Source organism: Silurus meridionalis, chromosome 17 (genome assembly GCF_014805685.1).
Source record: "Silurus meridionalis isolate SWU-2019-XX chromosome 17, ASM1480568v1, whole genome shotgun sequence".
Taxonomy (NCBI): domain Eukaryota; kingdom Metazoa; phylum Chordata; class Actinopteri; order Siluriformes; family Siluridae; genus Silurus; species Silurus meridionalis.
The window spans coordinates 23,359,887-23,383,468 of record NC_060900.1 but is presented as its reverse complement, the minus strand read 5'-3'; the positions used below and the strand labels follow the sequence as shown (position 1 = coordinate 23,383,468).

The 23,582-nt window shown below is 37.3% G+C and overlaps 1 non-coding gene across 1 annotated transcript; it reads right to left on the bottom strand.

The window, feature by feature from the left end:
* Window positions 1-8,240: 8,240 nt before the first annotated feature.
* trnae-uuc lies at window positions 8,241-8,314 on the bottom strand. Its single transcript has one exon. It is a non-coding gene; the product is annotated as a tRNA-Glu (tRNA).
* Window positions 8,315-23,582: the final 15,268 nt, after the last annotated feature.

Genomic DNA, 23,582 nt, shown 5'->3' with positions numbered 1-23,582 from the left:
TCAGGGTAGAGCGTGCGCCCTGTTTTAAACTTGTTTTGATTGCCGCTTGACAGTGGCAAATTTGGGCAGCTGACCAGGTCGCATTTTCAGATCTTGCTGAGGAGTGGCATGGGGTGTCCAAAAAAATCGATCATAATTTTTATATATTTATTTATTTATTTATTACTGCTCATTTGCATATATTATACGGATATAGATGTTGTATGTATTTTATGGCTTCAATTAGCTAAGGAGTTTTATGGTTTTTGGTTTTGAGTTTGATCAATTGTACAAAATGATATGAATTTAATTATGCAATAAATGGGGGATATTTATACATAAAATATTTATACATAAAATGGATTTCTCAGAAATGTCTCCAGATTTGTCGACTGCTCTGAGAATATGTCTTATTCATCCAATGACGGTAGCTAAAGCAGAGAGGAGCTTTTCAAAGCTGTAACTAATCAATGGGGAGATGTTGGGTCATGGCGTGATTCACCAAGAGCATCATTTAAGCTAAAACCCGGCTTGGTGGCATCTACTTATCACCAACATACAGTTCAGCATCAGTTCAACAAAAAGCAGAACATTTTAAAAGGAATAAATAAATTTTTTTTGAAGCAAAAGTATTTGAAAAATAGGTTTTGCCCTCATGATAATTTATTAGATATCAATCAGTGTTTAACTCATTAATATCATTCTATTAATAGATTTGTGTGCTGAGAGTAACATTAGAGTCTTTTCACATAAACTGAGTTGATTGAGAGTCTTGTGCTAAAAATGATAATAGGAACATTATAGCCGTAATAAATCAGAATACTTGGATACTTAAATACATTTAAAGGCAAATACTTTTGTACTTTTACTCAAGTGAAAGTTTAAAGGGAGCATTTTAACATTTACTGGAGTCATATTTTACCTACGGTATCTCTACTTTTACTCAAGTGCCTGCTTTGTGTAATTTGTCCAAGACTGTGTTTAATAATAAACTTCACAAGATCTTCCAAAATGCAACCTACTTCAAGAAAAAGTTGTAATTTTACTTAGAAAAATAATACATTCAATGAATGGAATGGCAGTTGAAATTAAGCAAAATGGCCAGAAATGCTGCAGAACTCCATTTATGTTATTTCAGATCTTTTAAACCATTATTAAAGGTAACATTAAAACTGTGCTCTAGTTTTTTAACTACAACTCTTCTGTACAACCATGAACAATTTAAAATTCACAGTTTTAAAAACAATAAAACATCAGTCGGTCAAGATTGGCAGCATACCCCAAAAAGCTGCAAATTTTAAATTTTGGTAATTAACAATGGTAACATTCAAGATGGTAAAGTATTAAAACCAAAAACACAAATTAAATGTCACAGGATTCAAGGCTCCCAAAAGAAGAACACAAGCCTTGGTTACATTGCCAAGAATTTGAAAAACGTTCACTCCCTCAACAATGAGACCAACTTCCGATGGTGGGTCACAGGCTTCTGCATTTTCAGGTCTGATGATGTAAATTCCAGTGACTGTAGTAGCCACGACTCTGCATTTTCAAAGTCGGAGTCCTACGAAGCATAAAAACAGTAACACTGTTCAGCCATTTTAATTGCATTAACAAATGCAGGTTGGAAATTTTACATCACTTAGCAGTACATCCAGAAATAATTAATAACCTGATATATCACACTAGATTTCAAGTTCCCAGCATTGATAAACACAACTGATGCTTCTGCAACTGCACCTTAAACTATTCATTTTCGAGTTTTCGAGTTAAATATACCTAGTGTATCTATAGTATGTGAATTTTGCCCATACTGTATTTGAGCACTGTAATGTATTGTCTAGAGATTTTAGGGAGTATTCTTTCATTTAAATATTCACAAAAGAATGCCTAAGAACACTTTCAGTACTGCACATTTCTTCATTAGGTTTTCATAGTCTTCATTAAGATACACAGAAAGTGCTCTGAGAATGCAAGTTGAAATGATATCATTTTGTAGAAGAGTAGACACACTGAGTAGAGACAATGACATCACATTAACTAAAATTATTCACAAGCATTATAAATATGTCACAGACCTGGTACTCCTGGCCAGTTTGTTTCTGTAACCATCCAGTTTTGACATAAGTGCCAGAGTTTGTGTGACACTGATGATTTTAGTGAACTCAGCAGCGATCTAAGGTTAAATTTGCCAAAAGGACAATTAATTACTATTTAATTAATTAGTATTATTTAGTGAAACTAATTAGTTGCACCAATTAAAACAATTTAATTAATAAATAGTCATACCATCATGTTTACCTTTCATTTCTTAATTTCAATGACCTTCATCTTTAATTACTTCATGTCTTCTGTAGGCAAACCTTTTATTTTTTTTAAGAATTCAGTACTGGAAATTCTGAGGACCATTTTCTTGAATGACCCCTGGGTTGAAGTCCTGAAGAGAACAAGGATTGATTTTAATGGAACTTAATTTTGGCATATGCATTTGTCTTAAAATAACAGTGCTGAAACAGAAAAGGCATGTTTTATTTAATTTTTAATTTTTTTTTTAGAATAAATAACATTAATTTACTTGCATTTTTATGTAACTACAGCAATAACAAAGTCTTTATCAATAAAATATTTAGTTGTTTTTGTTGTATTATGATTTATTATGTTGTCAAATTCAACATTGTCTTCCTGACCTTGAAGAGTCTCATTGTAACCTACTTTCTGAAAAAAGAGAACAGTAAAGTTTCAGTTCTGCTTAATTTCCCTATTATATATAAACCGTAGTGTGTTTTTTTTTTCAGGGAGGAGTTTGCTGACCTGGTAATCTCTCACTCTGCATTCATTTTACCCACTTTTCTTGTAATGACTGTTTCTTCTTTCAGTTTACAGTGAGTGACCTTTGCCCTCCTGTTACAAGAACTACAGCCAAAGAGTAACCATTTGAGCTAATCTCAAATGTCAGTTTAATGCTAAAATCAAGGTCTAATGTGATAAAATGGCAGCTTTAGTGTAGACACAAATAAAAAATAAAACTTGGATATATTTTAGAGTAGTCAGTGTGCAGCTAGAATAGCAGTATAGATTTACTGTCCTCTAAAAATAACTCAACATACAGCCATTATTGTCAAAATAGCTGGCAACAAAAGTGAGTGTACCCTAAATGACAACAGCTGTATGTTGTTTAACCATGCAAAGGAGAGGAATGTTGTCCCAAATGTGTTCGAGCTGGTCAACAGTTCTGGGTGTCCTTTGTTGTATTTTTGTTTCATGATGTGCCAAATGTTTTCAAATGGTGAACTGCACACATGCCAATTCAGCACTAGGACTCTTATACTATGAAGTTATTCTATTGTAATTGAAGTATGCAATTAGCATTGTCTTGCTCAAATACAGTATGAATGGCCTTCACTGAAAAAGATGTTTTCTAAATGGAAGCATTTCTTACTCTAAAACCTGTAACAACCCACTTTCTCTTTGTTGACTTTCTGATTAAAAATGACAGGAAAATGATAAGTAAGAACGGAAGCTCCTGCTCTTACCTAAAAAAGACATTTACTGGATGGAAGCATGTGTTGCTCTAAACCCTGTATATACTGTTCAGCATTGATCTAGCTTTTTTAATGTGCAAGTTGCTCATTCCAAGCATTAATGCACTCCCATACCGTCAGCGATGTGGATTTTTGAACTGAGCTCTGACAACAAGCCACATGATCCCTATCCTCTTTAATATGGAGGATATAGTTTCCATGGTTTCCAAAAAGAGATGACATTTTCAATTCATCCAATCACAGAACAGTTTTCCACTTCAGAAGTGGAAAACTGTCCCTTGTTTACAGAGATTTTTTGAGATTATTTTAAACTTTTGATGATATGATGTACTGTAAATGATAAGATATTTAAATGTTTTGGAATTTTATTCTGAAATTATTCCACATTTTGTAGACAGTCTTTCACAGATTGGTAAAGCACTGTCCATCTTTACTTCTGAGAGAAAATGTTTTCCCCACTGTTTAATTTAAATAACTTTTTTTTCACTTTGGTTGCCCCTTCCCAACTTTTTTTGAGTCATATTGCAGCCATCAAATTCAAAAGGAACTTTTTCCCTTGAAATGGTACATTTCCCAAGTTTAAACATTTGATATGTCACACCATGAAGTTATGGGAAAGAGTAGTGGAAGCCAGGCTGAGAGAAGAGGTGAACTTCTGTGAGCAACAGTATGGTTTCATGCCGAGGAAGAGCACCACAGACGCATTATTTGCTTTGAGAATGTTGATAAAGAAGTATAAAGAAGGTCAGAAGGAGTTGCATTGTGTGTTTGTGGATTTAGAGAAAGCGTACGACAGAGTGTAGAGAGAGGAGTTGTTGTATTGTATGAGGAAGTCAGGTGTGTCAGAGAAGTATGTGAGGTGGTGCAGGACATGTATGAGGACAGTGTGACAGCAGTGAAGTGTGCAGTAGGAACGACAGACTGGTTCAAGGTGGAGGAAGGACTGCATCAAGGATCAGCTCTGAGCCCTTTCCTGTTTGCAGTGGTGATGGACAGGTCGACGGATCAGGTCAGACAGGAGGTTCCGTGGACTATGATGTTTGCGGATAATATTGTGATTTGTTGTGAGAGTAGGGAGCAGGTTGAGAAGAGCCTGGAGAGGTGGAGGTACATGCTGGAGAGAAGGGGAATGAAAGTAAGTGGGAGTAAGAAAGAGTACATGTGTGTGAATGAGAGGGAGGGCAGTGGAGTGGTGCGGTTGCAGGGAGAAGAGGTGGCAAAGGTGGAGGAGTTTAGGTACCTGGAGTCAACAGTGCAAAGTAATGGAGAGTGTGTTAGAGAAGTGAAAAAAGTGTGCAGCAGGGTGGAGTGGGTGGAGAAGCGTGGCACGAGTGATGGAAAGGGTATCTTCAAGAGTGAAAGAGAAAGTTTATATGACTGTGGTGAGACCTGCGATGTTGTATGGATTAGAGACAGTGGCATTGAGTAAAAGACAGGAGTTGGAGCTGGAGGTAGCAGAGCTGAAGATGTTAAGGTTTTCGTTGGGAGTGACGACGATGGACAGGATTAGAAATGAGTTTATTAGAGGGACAGCGCATGTAGGATGTTTTAGAGACAAGGTGAGGGAGGCGAGATTTAGATGGTTTAGACATGTGCAGAGGAGGGACATGAGGTATATCGGTAGGAGAATGCTGAGAATGGAGCCACCAGGAAAGAGGAAAAACAGGCCAAGGAGGAGGTTTATGGATGTGGTGAGGGAAGACATGCAGGTAGTTGGTTTGAAAAAGGCAGATGTAGAGGACAGGTGTTTTTGGAGAAGGATGATCCACTGTGGCGACCCCTAATGGGAGAAGCCGAAAAAAGAACAAAATATTAAAACAAAATATTAATAGCTGTGAAACATGGAAAAAAGCCCTTACTAAAATCCATATTCTGTCACACCAAAATTATAATATGAATGCAGCCTTAATGCTTTTTCAATTATGTTTCCAGTGCAAATAATACATTTGAACCAGAATTATTTGTTTATCAACCATTTGTGAATTTTTCTTGTGCAAGTCTAACATTTTAGCATATCTCATTATGATTTTCCCCTTCGATACATCTGTAATGGTCCATTTTTATGATTGGACAGTTATTTATTTCATAGATGAGACTCGAATCCTCTATTCAGTCAGTCAAGAAGGATTCATTTCATTAGCGCTACCATTTTAGAATAATATATTCTGCAAAAGATGTTTAAATGTGGCAACAGTAACCTCTAGATGGCTCTCTTTACTCACTGATTTCTTTAGAAGTTTAGTTATGAAATGATCAACTGATTTGATGAGTCACTATCCATCTATAAATGCTGACGATTGGTTGGTTTTTTTCCCTATGTTAAAAATGACTAGTAAATCTGAAGTAAACTGATGATTTGTCATCATATTTTTCATCCTATTAATTTTGAGCTTTTTGAGGGGAAAATAACATAATCAAAATGAATCATGTCACATCACCCAGAGGACTGTTCAAAACAAGCAGAGGATGGATCTGGGAAGATAAATAATGTAATCAGTGAAATGACTTTTGGCAGCAACATCTGTCCAAGTAGAGACCAAAAGTCTGCTTTTAGATTAGTCAGAGTGCCATTAAAGATTACTCGAGAAGTCCTGCATAATGTCCACCATCACATACAATGCATTAGTACCTGTTCCGTTCAAACCGTACGTGAAAAACTACTGACACATCTGTAATGTTATCAGGTGTAATTCTGAAGGTGCATATATGATATAGTCACTTGCCAAAAAAACAGTATCTTGATCACACGTTGTCCAAGAATTACAAAAATGACACGTCATCTTTTTTAAAAAAAAAATTTTATTTGCTATTTTTATGAAACCGCCAGTAGTGCACTGAAATTTTAAACATAAAAAAAATCTAATGCAGCTACTAATCTGGTTTCAGTTTGCATGTGGAATTTGCCTTACATCGTTCTTATTATGCTTTCGATACGACCACTCGCGATATATTAGATTTCCACCCTCTCATCCAATATAAGAGCTTCATCGTTTATGTATTCCTCAAACTGCACAAGTGTGTCAACAATGTCTTGTAAATCACTGTTAGATTTGATTTCGCACAAAGCAGCAGGTGAACCGCCATAATTCCTCAGTTTTCTTCATATGTGTTCATTTCGAATGTGGCACTTGGGCTTTTGTATGATTTACAACCTCAATTTACTGCAGATCTGCCAAACATTTATGGCAACTGCAAATGTATTCCTGCCTGACGCTGCTGTAAAGTGAGAATCAGGCTCTGATGATTCATCTTGTTGGATGTCCTTTGTGTGTCCTCTTCGTCTGTATGTAACGCACGGTGCCGTTTCTGTCCCGGCTCCTTCAATATGCTAAGAAGATGACGCAGATCAGGGTTCAGGATCAAGGATCTAATCAGAGCAACTCATGACAAAATGTTACTAGTGAAGTACGATTTCACTTACAAGTCATCTAAAAACAAATGGATCCAGTTCAGCAAATTAAATAGCAGGTAGAAGAAGATTTATTTATAGAACAGGCACAAATCTCTTAGTAGAAATTAATGACATCAGATCACAAGGTCTCCTCACTGCATTACTGGTTTATAATGTGTTTTCTATGAATACTACACTGTAACATGATCACATGACAAGATTGAATTCATATCCAGTCTGTCAATATTTCTTCGAACAAAAATAAGTAAAATCAACTCAAAAATCAAAGTAATCAACTTTTAGATGTTGAACAATTTAGAATAAATGTTACTCGAATATCGTTCTCAGCAATAACAGTTGTCCGTTATAAAGTAGGGCCACACGGGGGAAGAGAAACTGTCCCTTATGTCTACCTATGTCTATTTAGCTAAACATTTTGCTCTTTTGACTCCAGTATTGTAAAAACATCTACATAAAAAATTTTACTTAATCACTGAGCACACCTTCAAATGTGAAGTATGTACTGTAATTTATTACACCGTACCCTAGGCTGTTTCAGGCCCACTCCTTCCCCAACCATATTAAATTAAATGGCCAAAGGGTTGTGGATGCCTAACCATAACACTCATGGTAGTTATTTGGATGTTGAACATGCTATTTCAGATTCAGCCCCTCCTTCCCTTTATGCTGTTATTATAGAGTCAATTAAATAACCTTTACACTTTTGTAAAGACTTTCCACAAGATTTTGGAATGTGGATGTAAGTGATTGCAGCTACAAGAGCATTAATGTGGTTGGGCACTGATGTTGGGAGAGGAGACCTCAGGTACAGTTAATACTCCAATTCATCCCAAATGTATTCATTGGAGTTGAGGTCAGGACTCTGTGCAGGCCAGTCTAGTTCTTCCACTGTTTTTGCACAGGGACATGCTGGAGCAGGTTCGAGCCTCTTAATTCCAGTGGAGAATTTGAAGTATAGCCTAAAGTATTCGAAGTTGTCCAAGATAAATGTGTTCTTCTAACCTCCAACACTACATGGACAAAGATATGTGGACACCTGACCATATGATTTCTCCCCATTTGCTTTTGTAATAACCTTCATAAATCTTTGGAGTGTTTGTGGAGATTTGTGTTCATCAGCCACAAGGGTGTTAGTATAAAGTCAGGCACCGATGTAGGTAACTTTCTTTCGGCTTCTCCCATTAGGGGTCGCCACAGCGGATCATCCGCATGTTTGATTTGGCACATGTTTTTACGCTAGATGCCCTTCCTAACGCAACCCTCCATATTTATCCGGGCTTGGGACCGGCACTAAGAGTGGCTGGGGTTGGTTCCCTGACCGGGGATCGAACCCGGGCCTCAGCGGTGAAAGCGCCGCATCCTAACCACTAGACCACCAGCTAGACCACCAGAACGTTTGTTCATTACCTACTGATGTAGGTAATGAACAAAATACAGGATACTAGCGAACCTTATATACTTGCTAGCTGCTTAAACGCTAACCTTATTTTGAAAAATTCAGTTACATTGACAAGCATTTTTTCTGCCCAGTTAAATATACTGCAAATGTAATTCATGCAAAAAAAAATAGTTTCCACTCTTTTCACACTGTGACTATTAAAAACATTGCCAACACATGAGATCAGGATATTACTATTATTATTGTCTTTGCATATGTATTAATTAAAAATAATTAAGACCCCCTGGTGGGCTGGGTAACCTAGGTGACCCTGTATACAGCTTCTAGTAAGAAATAAGTCTGCCCCTACAGCCTGCAAGGTAAATATGAGTAAAATCAAAAAGAGCTTTGACTTCTTAATTCTAACTACCCCATTCCTTTTTAATGAACCTACTCATGTGAAACATCATCAGACAATGAAGTATGCACTTATAAAACTGATACAATGCCAACTGATAACAAAAATGAGCATGTTATCTAAAATGTCAAACAGCACAGAGGAAAAAAAAATCATGCACAGCTGTACAGCAGTTTAACTGCAGAATGATCTTCATGTTGAAACTGCAGAGAGGTAAAAATTGACGGGAAGAGGAAGTACCGTGGACAAAACCACACACTGAGCATCAGCCAATTAGAGCACTTGAGTCAGTTCTGGCTGGGTGATGGGTTTCTTCACATATGGAGCAGATTTGTTACTTCTCATCCATGCAGGAAAGTTATGAGATAACAAGAAAAAGGGCTGTGTTGTCGATCAACACCTTGGCTGTAGTCCCACGTGGAGGATTTGGGACTGTTATACTGATCTATTTGGCCAAAATATTTAACACTTCGCTACTGAATACTTTATCACTGAAAGATTTCCTTAAAGTTTTCACATTAATTAAACATCTCGTTTGCTTGATTTAATCCAAAAACAGTATATTTGCAAGAAACTGATACAGGGGAATTGTGTGTGTCAGACTTGATGGTAGAAATTCGAGGATGAACCAACACATTCGTTTCATATAAGATGCCAGAAAAGCTGTTCTTAGCATTTTTCTTGGCAAAAATTCAGGAAGTGTCTGGAATAATATTGCAGGAATTAACACTGTTCTTCAAAAAATATTTCCTCAATAATGGTTTTATTGATAGTGTGGCCAAGATCTGGTGAATGTAAAGTCCATAACATGTTATTCTTATGCTTTAACTGTTCATGTTCCATGGGAGAGGGTGGGGGTCATCCTAAAAGAAACTACTTCCATCAGAATAAAAATATTTCACCAAAGGGTCAAAGTCAGAAAAACTTTGGATTGATTTGCAATGATGTTTACTCCTAAGTGGATTAATGTAGTATTAGATTAGATTAGTTTACAATGTAAACAGGAGCAAGAGGCACCTAGTAGTCATTAATATAGTAACAGTTTTGCTAGTGTGTGCACTTTTAAACATTGACAGACCAATAAATGTAAATACATCCAAATCTTGTACCCACACTACAATTACTACATTAATGAACAGTTGTATCTTAGTAAATTATCTCGGTTTCTCAGTACATTTATGGGTGTCGATACAATTTCAATATTTTTTGAAATGCAGACATCTTTCACCAGGTCTTCAAGCTTGGACTTTGTCAGTTCCAGGAAGTTGTGTTTGGCTAACTCCATCCACACTGAATATTGCTTCAACATTAAGGTCTAAACCTTCTATGAGCAAGCCCAAGGCAACAATAACAAAGCAACTCTTCTTCCCAAAACTAACAAACCTTAAAGCAAAACTCGACTCTATATAGAGGAAGACAACATGCCGGAGACAGACCAAAATAATGGGAGAATGAAGGATTAGGAGAATTTTGAGGAGAAAATGGAAGGATAGCAACAAAAAGTGCAGGCAAACATTTATTCCCCAACTCACTTTCAGTTTCTAATGTAAGAATACTGACCCAACACACAATTGTGTTTGTGGTTGACGGTCCTGCTTCATCTTGAAGCTTGAACACCAAAACCCCCACCCCATTCCTGCAGGTTGAAGGATGTGCTTTCATAGGTCTGCTGGCTGATTGTTTATAATGGTCCAGTCCTGTTTCACTAAGTCAAACAGCAGCTACCAGACTGATTCAAGGTCTTCTGGATAATGCCGGGCTTGATTGAAATTCTACACTTCACCACACTATACCCAGATTTCTTGTCATGTTAATTTTATAGAGGCTGTTTGCCATGTGGTGCAGGCTAAGAGGGTACTCCATGAAGTTCTTCTGTGTACCTCAAATAAAGAGGCGCTTCATCTAGGCATCTTTGACAATTCACAGTTGTTTGTGAAGTATAGTATGTGGCCCTGAAGCTGTGGTCATTCATCCCTATATGTTTATATGCTATTTATTACATCCGTATGAGTCGTCCAAAAGGTTACATCAAAAATTACACGGGAAAATGATATTTAATACATTGATATATACAGGCATTTAATAGGAATCATTTATATTGCCAGGATATTGCTGCATGAATAGTCCTTGTTGTAATGACCACATAAATCTCAGCAAATTTGGTTTTAGCTTTCTGTCAGTTTGTAAAATAACACTTTATCCAGCACATTCAATTATTTCCTATTTTGTTTTTACATATATGATGCACGAATAAATAGTCAAGACATTGAAAAGATCTTAAATCTAATTTTGTTTTTTGTTTTTCAAACATAGGTGCCTATTTGCTTTTTCCCAATGGACACTGTGACCACAACAAGCACATTCAAGCTTGCCAAGCTCTTTTCATACATAATTGATGCACTAATGCCACAGACATCTTCCTTGCAAAGGAGAAACCCAAGGTTTTTTTTTTTAGAAACAGTGGTGTGGTCATTTCTGTGGATATTATCTGCTCCATTCGGCCCTTTTAGTGTCAGTTTGTCAAAGTGCGTTGCTTCCACTTCTGCTAATATTGTTTTCAATTTTCAGTTTCAATTACGCACTACTCGAGCAGAACTCTGATGACCTCCTGATTACATACCACAGACAGAAAAAAGTAAATAGGCTTCATTTCAACTATTTTCCACCGGGTGTACTTTATTGCTTCTAAAAATCTATTCTGTTAGAGAGCAGGTCATGATTTATAAAGCAAATATATTTGTCAGGGAATATGGTATGGATGATTAATTTAACTGTATATCCTTTTATAACAGAGATATTTCATTAAATTTCCTAAAGGTCTAGTTACGTACAAATCATTGCTTACATTCTGATTTGTACAGAGCTTTTAACAACGCATACTGTCATAAAGCAGCTTTGAGACTTTAGTATGGTATAAGATTTTAATTTTAAATTATCCCTTATGATCATTCCAAGGCTTGCATAATCAAAATGACCGCATAGTGACCAGTTAGCGTTTTTCAGTTCTTAAGCATCAAGTTTATAGCTTTTAATAACTACATATATGATAACTATAGGATTTCCATGATCTGTGTTTTATTTCATGGTGGATCTTTAGGCTCCTCTTCTTCATACTAACTACCACCTTAAAGGGTGAAAAGAAAAACCTCTTTAAATTTGAATAAATGCTTCCCTGTCTGTTTGCCTTAAAAGTATTTATTGGCCAGTTTTTGAAAATAAGATGCTACTTTGCTATTCAGGTCAGAGAGGGAAAATATAAATATATCTGGCAGCATCAACACCATAGTCTGATGTGAAGTGGGCTGGATAAAAAAAACAAATAAGATTGCATACAAATACATTTACAAATATCCACATAAAAAAATGTGGTGGCATAAGTATTTACCCCCATTGATGTGAAACCCTAAAACTGTTTCTTATCAGGATGGTAATTAGACACCCCTAATCCAGAATCATTGTTCCTTCATTCATTAATTTAGGTTTTTATTTAACTTTTTCTGTCAACAAAATCTTTTTTACCATGTGAGTGAAAGTCATGCCACAATTGAGTGTTATTTTGTATGCATATATTGAAGTGAGCAATACAGAAATATTCTAACAATATGCATGCTAGTCAGTATAACCAACAGCAACTACCTAAGCTGAACAAAACCTGTGCAAGATGTCCCAGTAGCTGTCTAGGACTGTACCATGTGTATTATCAAATCTCAAGCTGCTCACATTCCTCCACTCAACATCAAATAAGAAGCTGCTCTTTTTTTCCATTTACACCAATGAGCTCATCTTCTGGCAGGCACTCTTCTGAGAAATATTTCCTTTTCCCCAAAGGCACCCAGGCCTGAGAGTGAGTCAGGGGCAAAGAAAGTGTGAAGGAGAGAGTATTTATGGAGACAGGAGACAAGTGGTTGTCATTTGCTTTTAGGCCTGACAGGAAGGTTCTCCTGAGGGTCGAGCAATATTAGGAAATCTGCACTGAGAAACTGTGATTTGTAGCTCATATATTTGGAATTGTCTGAAAAAACCCCCAGCACTGGCACTGTAATCATGCTTTTGAGGGGAATAAATCACTTGTAGACACTAAGGTCAGTGTGTCAGAATAAGAATAAGATATGTAAGAAGAGAATCTTGTTTCACAGCTTGCAGTGATTTAAACATTCCCTTTCAGGAACTAAAATCTGTGTAATCTGTTCAATGGAAAGACGGAACGTCACCAGCAGGGTGATATCACAACCAGGAAGCTTTAAAAGCACATGCCGTGGAGTCGAGGCTAGCTTCTGTTTGTTCAGAAAGCACTCTGTGTGTCTGTGTTGCTGGGAAAGCCAAGTTGGTAAGCGGTGAGATAAAAAATAAAAGAAATAAATTATAAAGGCTTGTCTGGGAGCGAAGCATGCTTGGTCGGCTCTCAAGGGAGCCAGTTGATGACCGCATTGATATCCAATGTTTGCAGTTCTGGCCCGCTTCCGCGTAAGCGGGAACTGAGGTCATGGGGGTCGCAATTGTGGCAGGAGACAGAGGGTTTGGAGACAGGCCTGTCCCTTTTTTCTGCCTTACCTGCCAGATCCAGCGCTTTCTCTCAAGGTTTGGAAGCATGCCTTTCGGTGATTTCTTCACCATTCTTTAGCCCCAATGTTTCTCTCTACGTTAATGTAGTAGGGCTGAAGGAGTGTGGTTGTGGGATGATGCCCGGGTTAAAGCAACTGCTGCATCGTCCCTTAAGGCCCCGGTCCATATACAGTAGCGAGTCTGTGTCGTGCAACATGGCTCTCAGGGCCATGTCTATGTCCGCCCTGGTCTCCACAGACAGACACTTTTGGCTCTCCCTGTAAGATTTGGCAGGAAAAGGGCCTTTCTGCTGGACCCCCTATGTATTTCAGCGGTTCCTAACTCTCATTGGGTTCCTTGGTGGGTGCAACCCCAACTCCAGCCCAGCCAAGCACGGTTCCTTCCTCACCGTTCTCATGGGGCTGCTTGGTAGGCACCGCCCCAACCCCAACCCCAGCCCCAGCCTAGCACGAATGCTACACATTGTGAAATTCAGATCCAGAAACCAGGGACCCTGGGCGACGCTCCAGGTCGAGGCCCAAGGAACTGACGGATCTAAAGACTCAATAAAAAGGCTTTGACCAAGAGATCCTGACAGGCATAGCCCCGGCTCTAGGCACACCAGAGGTCAGTCATGTGGGTCTTGTCTGCCCCTGTTTAACGGGTGTGTCCCACTCTGGTGAGGGCTGAGCAGGCTCTGGTTATGGATCCAGATCCATATCAGCTGAAACACTCCATAATGAGACTTAGGTTTAAGATGCTCACCCTGAAACAGGTCATGTTCCAAATCAGGTCTGCAAACTGGTTTGTCACAATAGATTTGAAGGATGCATATTTTCACGTATCCGTCATTTCTTCACACAAGTTCCTAAGGTTTGCTTTTGGGGCCGAAGCTTACCAATATCGGGTCCTTCCGTTCAGCCTTGCACTCTCACCCCGCACCTTCGTGAAGTGTGTGGATTCAACCGTTATGCCAGCGCAGCTGTCTTCTGCATGAGTCGAGTCTATCCTCATGGCCATCATGAGAGAGAGAGAAGGCCAGCTACTACCGTGAAGCAGTTTTAAAGACTACTGAGTCTGATAGCAGCTGCATCTAATGTGGTGACATGTGATAGCAGCTTCCCTTGGGCCCACAGGAGGATATGTCATGCCAGCTTGTAAAGGAGGGCAACCCCTTGGTGGTTGATGTAAGAGACCACCAATGTGTTGTCTGTACAGACCAGCACATGATGGTCCATTAGGTCTGAGAGGAAATGCTCACTGAGAGCACTCTACAAAGCAGTTGAATCTAGGAGCAGACGCTTTTTCTCAGCAAGGGCGAAGGCCTGGGGAATGGTGGCTCCGAACCAGAAGATGATTGTGTGCTTACATTATTTGCATGAGTTTGTGATGTAATGATCATATGTCCACATAATCCCATCCACATAGAGTAGTATAAAATATAGTAAGTATATCCTTTGAAAAATATGTCTTTGTTTTATATTTGACAGATAAGCTCCGATTCCAAAACCTCTAGCCAACATCCCACCTCTGCTCCCAACACTCCCAATAACACATCAATCATGGTCACTTATTGCTGTGAACCTCATTACTGACCTTTCAGTATCCCAAGGCTATAGCGTTAATCTCATCAGATGAGGTTTTCTAAAGTCTGCTTCTGGGCTTTCCCACAGCCCGGATTACTCCATGCCATAAAGCATTTTTCAACTAATTTCATAATTTCATATAATAACAATTAGAGAGTATTTGTTTATACCGCCTGTCCTGTATGTACACCTTGAGTATACTGTAGACTATAATTAATTATAATTATCCCAGAACTCTGAACAATTTTATTCAGTACTCTTCCAAATGCAACATATAATGATTTATATTCATTTTTCTGGAGTATCTTGGATAAGGATGGGTTTCCTATTCATCTCAAGATTTTTTTCTCATGTAGTTCCCTGCCACTTATAAAGTACCGCTGGAGTTCAGTTCAGACACTATACAGATTTGTGCAAAGCTTCTTTGTGACTATGTCTATTTTTAAAAACTCCAGACCAATAGAATGTAATACTCGGAAAATAATTGTTTAGCGTCACGTTGAAAACAATGACCACAACCCTCCAGAACTGCACACTATTTGTACCATTTCATAATATGAAATGGAAAGAAAAAACATATTGTTTTTTCATCATTAACATTACAACTTTGCTTTGATTTATTTTTCTTTATTAAGACCCAATTTAGATCACATTAAGATCTACCACTACTTAATCCACTCAATGGAGCTTGTTTTGGTGTTTGACCCAAGGTGAATGAAACCAAACTAAATCCTGGTATATCTTAAAACTGTTTAAAAAAAATTAATGCTACAGAATCTATTAAATAATTGACCAAATATTATTCATTTTGAAGGTAACAGAAAGTTTATTAGTGTGACCAATTTCAAATATCCTCCATGAATCAGTGGTGGCATTTTTAATTTCCAAGCACGAGAGTCTAATTGAATGGTGTGCTTCAGTTGTTCTGTGGGATCTAAAAAGCAGCCAGTCAGTGCTTTTTGTGAGGGGGCAAATGAAAAAGTGTGGGAAGTTGACCTTGTTCAAAACAATCAATATGAACAGCAACACATTTTCTATAAATTAAAAAAGCAACAGAATTGTGAGATTATGCAGTTTTATATTTGCATGGATTGAACAAACAATATTTCATTTGAATTTTTATTTGTTTGATTGCCGTTTGCAAATTATGAGATGACAATAATAGCAATTATAATAATGATATATTAATATTTAATAAAGACCAATTATTATTAATATTATTCGGTTTAAAAGAGGCAGATGTAGAGCACAGGGGGTATGGAGACAGATGATCCGCTGTGGCAACCCCTAATGGGAGAAGCCAAAAGAACAGAATGGAATGGAAGAAGATTGTTGACGCCTGCAAACCACAAATATTTGCAGCCGACTGATAATGATGAGGATGATGACATTAATTCTTTCTTTAAAATTTAACTAAACCCCAAACAGGTTTTCGTCCACAAGCATGCTTCTTTATCAGTCAAATGTTTTGACTTATATGAAATATGACCCAGTTTATAAACCAGTGTTGCACTATATAGTATAACACATCTAAAAAAGTAAATTGTAAAAAAATAAAACAGCAACAGTACTGTATATAGGCCAGGGTTTAAATCTAACAGCAGGAGAGCCATTGATTCGGAGCGTTCGTCCGCCAAGAATGGATAATCGCATCTGCACAAAGCCCAAATCTCCCCTGGATGCCTCTCGTTCACTCCACTTTGGCTGAGGAATAAACAGACTTCCTGAGTTTCTTTTTAAGCAAAACACACTTCAAATGCAGCTTACCTAGCAACTCTGAATTCTCTACCAATAACACACAAAAAACACTGACATATGTGGCTCATTAAAGAGAATAAAAATCATCTCTTCATTCAGTTTTTACCATTAAAGTACATTTAAGGTTTAATGGATACTGAAGGCTTTTCTCAAATCCTGTTGATTTGCCTGACTAGATGTCAATATTAGAAATGTAGAAAAGGTTCCACTGGGAATTCAATTGCTAAGAGCTTGAATACTGTATATTAGTCACAATCTATTAAAGCAGACCTCGTATTTGTTCAGTTTGTAAATTAAATAATGCCTGGGGGGATTTTTGGTTAATAAGATATTAATTAGCAAAATACAAAATGATCAATCAGCATTTTACTACATTATGCTATTATGTCTATCTCTCAAATTGGGCAAAACCACAAGAAATAACTTGAATAATGTACTGTAAGCACCGCTGTGAAAAGCTGAAGAAAGTTTACGGCTCATGGTTATAAGCACTATCTATATTTTCTTTACATTCTCTTAAAATGTGACCCCAAAAAATCACCAGCTTTAAGTAAGTAATTCTTTGAAAATGTCCAGAGGAATCAAGGAACAAGTATCGAGAAGTCTTCTGGATTACAGATACTTCAGTGCTTTCCACACAGAAGTCTTTTTGGTTTCATTCACACCTAGAGGCAATTTCAAGTCACAGATCTTCCCGTACTGTGATGTTTCTGAGAGGCTGAAAGAAATTGGAGAACCTGGATAAAATCCACACAGGCACAGGGAATACATCAGAAAATCCACACAGACAGCAGCTCAAGCTCAAGATCCCACGATTTCCCGCTGTGTCAGCATCCACCCAGCCCCTCCCACCTCCGTCGTTTATCCTTTCCGCATCCCAAAAAGGTGTATTTAAAAATTTCAAATGGAAGCTTCCGGATTATTTCTGCCACAGACATGCTTGTGCACGTCTTATAAACATGTTCTTCTCACTGAGCCACATCCTCCTATCTTCCACAAAGCATCTAAGTAGCTTGAACCAGGGTAACATCTCTTTAGTATTCATCTGTCAGCTTTCTCTTTTATCTGCCTCTCTTTACAACTCCTGGCTTTTGAAGATGCACACGCCACTGGAGGAAGAAAAGCAGACTGACGTGAAACAAGATACAAACTAGTGCATTCTTGCTGCAGGAATACAGCTTACCATAATCAGTTCACCTTTCGAATAGACTCTGCTGCTGAAGATATATTACTGATAGGGAATTCATAATTTAAAATTTGCATTTGGTTATTTAGAAAAAAATGATTGCTTATTTATCATTGTTTGAGTTGCTGCAAGAGAAAACACAGACCTTTATAGTGGCATTTCACACCTCGGCCTTCAGTGGTAGTCCTACCTGAATCGATCTGCCTCTTAATACCATCATTATGACGCCACGGCTATAGAAAAAACCAGCAATATGATAATGAAGAACTGCATCACAGACAGGTGTTTCAGGCAGTGAGAATGAATGCCATTACTAAAGCAAAAAACACAATTTAACAAGTCTCCTTTCACTGCAGCCACAGCTGCACTGCTTTCATACATCATCTCTAGCAGATGAATAATGAACAATATTAACCTCATAAAATGACCTGGGGTTTTTCATGAATTTTCTGCATTTTTTCCATGCATTACAATTTTCCTGGGGCTTTGAAATGAAGACAAATTGTGTATTTTTGTGTAAATTGTACAAGAAAGACAACTGTTATGAACCATTTTAGCTGATCCTTCCTACGATGTCTAGTATTGCTTAAAATTTCCATCTATGTTTGATATATTATATGTATATCTATGTAATGTATATAATGTTTAAGCTTGTTTAGTTTGCTACAGATGTGGTTTTCAAGCTTTGACTAGTGTTCTCTCTGACCATCCAATCAAAGGGCGTGAAAATGCAGATGTTATTGTACACCTGCTAGATGGACTCAGTGAGGTCACTCTCACATGCATCTCTCTCTCTCTCTCTCTCTCTCTCTCTCTCTCTCTCTCTCTCTCTCTCTCTCTCTAAGTCATTAGAAACACAAAATTGTTAGAATATTGCAAGTATATGCGTATATATATATATATATATATATATATATATATATATATATATATATATATATATATATATATATATATATATAAACTTTCACTGTAGTATGATTTTCTTGTACTTTTTTCCATTCCTGTTTGTGCGACAATCCTATCTGTAACCCTGATATTAAACTGTCTCCAAATGTATCATTGATGTTGCCACTGGCTTCTGTGGATGCTGCTGAAAAGGTCCTTTTTCATTTGCTGTTATTTTGCCTGTTTTCCACCGTATTGATCAATAAGCCGAATTTCATAGATCCGCTAAAGTATATTGATGGGCATGACAAGGCTAGAGGCAAAAAATCTAGAGAAATGACAAACAGCTTCCAAATCAGTCAGGTCCAGCTCAACATCTTCCCATATTGAGGTCAAATGTTGACATCTCAGAGAAATAGCTTTCCAAGTATTGATTTTTTCCCTTTTTTTTTCACACATACCTGTAAAGTGCTGAAAATACATTGTCTTGATGGATCACTTATTTAGTTTTATTTGAGGTTTTTGTATTATTTTTATTATATAGTATATCTAGGTTTCAATTTAAACCATCTCTCCTCAATTCGCGTATCTTACTTTTTTAAGCATAAATCGGTTTAACCTTTCTACTCATCCCCTTTCTTAAACAACTCTCAACATCTTCTGTTTGGTGAATTACTAGCTAATAGATGTACAGACTTCATTAAAAAGTACTGGAGAATGTTTGATATCTTGAACAAGCACAGCTTGTCCTTGGCCTCCTGACCCAGCTATTCATCATTAAATTTGTTTCTGTGAATTTATTAAGCGAGTGCATAATCCAGCCAAGGCTAGAGCTGTTTTAGCTTCAACACACAAAAACATTCGTTTGAAAGCTGGAAGATACTCAGCGGTATCTTCAATGCTATGGTCCTTTGACCTAGAGAATAAATACTTTCTGTTGTTCAGGGTGTGAAAATAAATATGAAAATTCACTGCTTATATTCTTCTTTGAATTGATTGGAGTTTAAAACGTGCCAAAATGTGTTGTAGTATTTGTGCTAAAAAACATTCTCCCTTCATCATTTACTGCAGATGATTCATGCAAATAAAGAAAAAGTATAATAATGTATGATGCATGTATTAGGAATCTACAGAATGGAAATTTAGACAGAGTAACACTAAGGAACCTCATTTATAAATTACATTTATGTTATTCATATTTTTTTCTTTAATTTGGTGTAAGACCTTATGCTATGTTATATTTTCTTCTACATAACAAACAATATAATGAGTAATGATTTATGCTATTGAGTAGGATTTATGCTATAGCTTGTTTATAGCTTGTTTAAGCTTCACCAGATCAAATTACACATACATTTATGGATTTCTTTCTGAATCACAATCTAAAAAAACAAAGATTAATTCTCAGATTCATAAGTAGTGAGTAAACTTCCTTTTTGAATAGATTATTTTAGGTTATCCGACTCACAATCAAAACCTGTTTTGTTTTCTATTCTCTTTTTTCATTTATTCTTAGGCCAAAATTTCACTCCAAAACTCTTACTATGTGTAATCAATGTGTATGTGTAGTAAGTGATCAGTTAGTAAGATTGTCAGAATTATGGACAGGGTCTATGTTTAGGTCTGGGTTTCCCATGGACCTCTACGCAGCACAGCACATGTTTGTTTGCACATCTATGTCACTGTAACGCTAATTAGCACACGTATACACTCACGTCTCACAGCACTCTCTGATTTGTCTCTGGTTTCATGCTCTTTTTTTGGTTCCCTTGATTCGCAGTCATGTTTATGCTTGTGCTTCATGATATTTAGCATTGTTTAGCATTTTTGTACATTACATTTTCCACACTTGAATCCACTCCCTCTTCTTCATTCCTTGCTCTGTTACATACATACAGCACAATACAGCATTAATGCATCTGTAGTAGTCTGATAATTTAATAAATATTATGTAATTGATAATATAAAATAATTTATTGTTAATTTGATGGTAGAGTAAAATTACATTAATTCCAATTGGATGAAATATTTTACTTCTTTAACCTGGCTAAGCCTGTACTGGGAACACTGGTTGAGATTTGGAAAGAGACCATGGATGCATGCCAGTCCATTGCATGCCCACACACACACACACACACACACACACACACACACACACACACACACACACACACACACACACACTTATCCTATCATTTGCACATATCATTTGCATCCCACTGGTATGTTTTTGAGAGGGAGGTAAAGGAAACTGGTGATCCTAAAGGAAATTTCACACATACAGTAACCTGAGCTCTATATCAAACTGGAAATGCTGGAGCAGTGAGGTGTTAATATTACCTTCTGCACCACAATGTCACCCTGCTTGGTTTTTAAAGATCTTAAAAATATCTCACAATTGTATTGGGGAATGTGGAAAGAAAAAATAAAGAAGAATGAAAGAATAAAAGAAAGAAAAAAGAAAGAAAGAAAGTAAGTAAGAAAGAAAGAAAGAAAAAGAAAGAAAGAAAGAAAGAAAGAAAGAAAGAAAGAAAGAAAGAAAGAAAGAAAAAAAGAAAGAAAGGATTAAAGAAAGGAGGGCTGTCTGAAATGAAATTATCTGGATATTGTTTTGGGCTTATTCTTGATTAAAATATCATATCCAGTTTTTTAATTCAAGTCTTTTGAATATACATTGAAGATGTTATTTCATGCGATAATGTAAAATGATAATGACACTATTTTGGTTTAGAAGCATTTTGATCATTTGCTGTAATTAACTTTAAAGAAAGAAAGAAAGAAAGAAAGAAAGAAAGAAAATGACACATCCCACAACCATAGATGCTTTTTGAGCATCCCTTTTAGATTTAATTTTCCTTTACCTGTTATTATAACCTTCACTCCTCTGGGAAGACTTTCCACTAGATTTTTAGTGGGGCTGTAAAGAGTTGTTCATCGGGCCACGAGAGCATGTGTGAGATGAATCATTGGTGTCAGATGAAGAGATGCAGGGTTCGCTTTGTGTTCCAGTTCATCCCAAAGGTGTTTAATGGGGTCGAGGTCAGGGCTCTGTGCAAGACACTTCCCACTCCAACCTTGACAATCTATGTGTTAATGGAGCTTGATCTGTGCACAGCGGTGCTGTCATGCTGGATTGTTTGGGTCTCTTAGTTTTAGTAAGGGGAACCGACATTGTGATTTGTGGCGAGAGTAGGGAGCAGGTTGAGACGAGTCTGGAGAGGTGGAAGTATGCGCTGGAAAGGAAGAGAAATGAAACTCTGTAGGAGAAAGACAGAGAGATGCAGCTGCAAGGAAAAGAGGAGGAGTTTAAGCACCTGGGATCAACTGTAAATTGTTATTGAGAGTGTGTTAGAGAAGTGAAGAAAAGAGTGCAGGCGGGGTGGAGTGGGTGGAGAAGAGTGAGAGCAGGGGTGATTTGTGATAGAAGAGTAACTGTGAGAGTGAAAGGGAAAGTTTATAGGACTGTGGTGAGACCTGCGATGTTGTATGGTTTAGAGACAGTGGCATTGAATAAAAGACAGTGAGTGTAGTGCAGGTAGGACGTTTTGGAGACAAGGTGAGGGTAATGTGATTGAGATGATTTGGACATAGATCAAATGGGGGGGGGGATTGTAGGGATAAAGATGATCACACACTTTATTAATTTCCTATAAACCAACATTTCTGCAACTTTGAGCAAATATAAAAATGTTCATTGGATTTTGAGTGACTAAAAAAGGATCACAGCAGACAATATTGGATACTTGCCTCCAAAAACTGATTGAAAAAGGACAGACCTAACAGAAGTAACAATACACTCAGCAAAATAAGCAAAAAAAAAAAAAAGTAAAAAGAAAGTTCGTTCAGCCATGTAATACATTTATAACTGTCACTGTGGTAAATGATTTAGGCTTTTCCTCATCCATTCAGTAACATTTCTCCTGGATGATAAGATTGTTACCTGGCCTTTCTGTCATTATAGCCATTATAAATGTTTAATGCGTGTGAAAGATGAGAGTCTTTGTGGAAGGCAAATTCCAAGCCGTTATCGTTACTATTAACAGATTATATCGAAAGCAAAATCATATAATGGCATTTTGGAATAAAGGCACTGTTGTTTGAATGTTTTTCTCCTGAGCAGTTCATCCCAATTTGTTAGACCAAATAATCTGTTTTCTTTATTGTCTTTTGGATGAGCGAGCAGCTGAAATAGTCTTTTAGTCCTTTTTGTCTTTGGCAGAATGACCTTCATGCAGGGAAATGCTTTTGATTTATCACACATGGATGAAGTCCAGCAAGCATTGCTTCTCAAAATCGGTTGGCAAATACGCAACATGTTTCCTCTGCTGTGCCAAATCATAATTATTCAGATGTACAGCAGTGCGTGCTGGGATCTTGGGGCATTATTTCTTTGACTGGAGAGCGGCCAAGCGAAAGGAGACGCTTAAGCGGAGAATAAAATACTTTTAAATAAAACTTGGGGTTCAGAATGTTGCTTCAACTGCGTTGTAGGCGGGTACAGTTGGACAGATGGATACCCACGCAAGTCAGGATGGACTTTTGCACACCCGTAGCTGTAAATGGCAAATTTCATTTAAGGGCATTCTTTTATTTTTTTTACCCTAATGCTCTTGGCAATACTTTACTAAAAATAAATTCAATATATTACAAAAGATTTGGTAATTTAGTTGCTGCTTGTTAATGCCAGAAAATGTCTTGAAAAGGATGCAGGCTACGAAGGTTTCACTTTTGCTAAGCAAATGTGTCAGCACTGAACACGGCCCATTGCTCTAAGCTCTCGCTAATGATGATCTTGTCTAGGCCAGTGTGTAGCTGAGGGAGCAGGCTTACAATCTGGTTTATTAAAAACATGATCTTTTTGCCATCTGACCAACATATTGTCTGACAAAGCTTTTC